This window comes from Neopsephotus bourkii, unplaced genomic scaffold (genome assembly GCF_033783945.1).
Source record: "Neopsephotus bourkii isolate Nb327-2 ecotype Australia unplaced genomic scaffold, CSIRO-AGI_Nbou_v1 NB_1373, whole genome shotgun sequence".
In the NCBI taxonomy this organism is placed as follows: domain Eukaryota; kingdom Metazoa; phylum Chordata; class Aves; order Psittaciformes; family Psittacidae; genus Neopsephotus; species Neopsephotus bourkii.
Genome location: NW_026901852.1, coordinates 2,108,968 through 2,112,123, shown reverse-complemented (window position 1 = coordinate 2,112,123; position 3,156 = coordinate 2,108,968).

The following is a 3,156-nucleotide window of genomic DNA, read 5'->3' as shown; positions in this document are numbered from 1 at the left end:
CTTGAGTAAAGTGTGTCACACAGTATGTGAAGTACTGCAGTGCTATATGGGATGCCTATGGGAATTACTATATTTGGCTACATCTTTCACCTCTAGGAAGAAAGAAAAAAAACCCCAGTTGTGTGAAGGAAATGTACTTACCTTGCAAACTTTCTTCCCCGTTGGAGTTTTAAGATCACAAACAAGGTAAAACATACGGTGTCAGTTAAAATGGAGCTTTTATTCACACATAAAAGTACATATTTATTTGCCCGAAATGTTCAACAGTCCAGATAGACCTTCTTAAAACCAGAAGGCAGAATACTTCAATGGCATAAACATGAAATAACGTTCCCACTCTCCCTTTAGCAAACTGTTCATCTATCTGTCTTTTTGACCCATTTTGCAGGTTATACACCCAAAGTCCTTTTCTCCTCTAGGTGCATGTGTTTAACTTCCAGTAGTACCAGTAAATCTTTAAGGGCAGTCATGTTTTCAGGAGTCACTAGAAACTCGTGAACTGTGTGTTTTCTCTAGTTTCCTTCCAGTGCAAGCCTCTGCTTCAGCTGTTTGAGGCCGGCTTCTGCAACATGCTGCTGTAGCTTGGAGGATTCGTGTAATAAAGGTTGAGTGGGCCAGACAGTTCCACATATCTCAACAAACTTGTCCTGTGAACTTCTTCATTAACTGCATTCTCTTATCATGTGGTGGTTACTCACAAAAGTCTGTCTTCGGTAGTTTATAGCTGCCATATGTTTTAATATGAGTTAACCACTACCTTACCTTTTTTTGTTGTTCTAGTGATGCTGCAGCTGAATTCTGGCTGGAAGCTCGCACAAGAATAACAACAGTTACAACTCAGATGTATATCTTTAATCTTATGGAAATTAAGTTCTTATCATGTCAGTGCCTTATTTGCAAAGGCCTATGTTTGTACCATTGTTTATCTTCCCTGAAGGGAATTGTATGAGACCCTGGATATGACTTAGGGCTTTTCTTAAATCAGCCTTTTGAATTGCCATTGTCTTGTCTTTGTTAGAACATCAAGCACAGGGGTGGGTGTTTTGTGAAACAAGGTGCTTGCTGCTAAGAGCTTGTAATTTAAACAAAGAAGCAGCAATCAAAAGAAGGGCTGGCATGCACTGGCACTAGAAATTCAAGGGCTGAGTGCTTTCTGCACTGAGGGCAAGAGAAAGAGAAAGAATGAACGAACACCAAACAGACCAGAGTTCCCATGTCAGTGTAATCTGCCAGTTCCAGTTTAACAGGCTGTGTTGGCTTTGATTTGTACATTATGTAGCTTCTCCTTCCCTGCTTATTTTGCTGTCACATTTTCTTTGATCACTATCTCAGGATTATGTAAAGATTCAACCTACCTTTGCTTTAATATGCTGTCTCTTGTTTTTTTTCCTGCTCTAAAAAAGTGGTATTTCTCAGAAGTTGAAATAATCCCAAAATAAAACAAAAGCACAAAATTTGATGACACTTAGCTCCTGTCATATGAAGTATATTTTCAGTACATGACAAAAACGAGAATTTTCCAGTTTAAGTCTTGAGCAAGGTAAAAAAAAATGCAGTAGGTCATCAAACCATGTTTTAGACATGCTCAGTCAAATGTACATACATTATCCCTACCTAAACTTTTCATTAAAGCTTCCAATTAAGGAGCTGCCACAATGACACTACCCAGCCAATTTCTGTATTTCACCATTCTGATGATTAGAGTCATTATCTGTATAATGACCCTATTCTAGATAAGCTGCATTTTCCCCTCCTTTCATAGAAAACCTTTGTGTTTGCTATTAATTCCTTCAGTCTTTTCTGGAATTCTTCCCTCCCTTCCTGATCGTTTTCCTCTGGATTGAGTCAAATTTGTCTTGCTATTTAAGCCCTCCATTCAAAACTGGTCTCCCTGAGTGAGGAAGAAACAACTCTTGGGGGTGTGTGGCAGAGTATTAATGAACACAGAGCTGAGGCTTGATGTTTTGTCTGCATTGTCATGTCGTTGTTGTGTGTCCTTTTTGTGTTACAAACTTGGGTCTCATCTTTTTGCTGTTGCTTGACTGAATCAGCACTTGCTTATTTTTCTGTTTTCTGTTTCTTTTGCTCTGTGTAGCAGTTTGAGCTTGTCTTTCTAGAACTGCATATTATAGATTTAAAACTCTCTTCTAATTTTTCACATGAATTTTGAATACTTACCCTGTTTCTTAGCCTGCTTGCACCCTGTCTCCTTGTGCTGATTTTTACAAGTACGCACTCCAGTCTATCATCCAGTTGAATCATGAAATATTAAATGGAATTGGGGAGTAACGGGATAACGAGCAGAGATCATAGAATCATAGAATCCCAGACTGGTTTGGGTTGGAAGGGACCTTAAAACTCATCCAGTTCCAACGCCCTGCCATGGACACCTTTCACTGGAGCATGTTGCTCCAAACCCCATCCAGCCTGGCCATGACCACTGCCAGGGATGGGGCAGCCACAGCTTCTCTGGGCGCCCTGTGCCATTGCTTCAGCACTCTCACAGGGAAGAACTTCTAATGTCCCATCTAAACCTCCCCTCTGTCAGTTTAAAGCCATTCCCCCTGGTCCTGTCCTTACAGGCCCTTGTCAAAAGCCCCTCTCCAGATTTCTTGTCAGCCCCTTCAGGCACTGGAAGCTGCTCTGAGGTGTCCCCGGAGCCTTCTCCAGGCTGAACAAGCCCAGCTCTCTCAGCCTGTGTCATTGCAGAGGTGCTCCAGCCCTTGAAGCATCTCCATCGCGTCCTCTGGACTTACTCCAACAGGTTCATGTTCCTCTTGTGTTGTTGCCCCCTGAGCTGAATGCAGGACTGCAGGTGGGAGATGAGTAGAGCATTCAGGGCCCAGAGATGTGGTGTGGTTTTCTAAGTTAAGTAGGGAACCATAACTTTGCTTTTTCTTCTTTCTCAGAGAACTGGAAACAGTGGGTTTGTTGATAGCAAAACTGCAAGACAGATAATGTACAGGCTTTACTTCCCAAATTGTTTTAAACTGGAGTAAACACCTTTATTTACATTTTAAAGATGCAGAGGGCAAAGTCAAGCAGCTGGCTAGTGGCAAAGCTGGTGGTGGCGACACACATTTCCTCAGCAGCTCCAGGGGCTCCCTCCATTGGTCTCTGCCCTGCTTCTTATGGTAAGTTCCTTCCCTGTGTTTC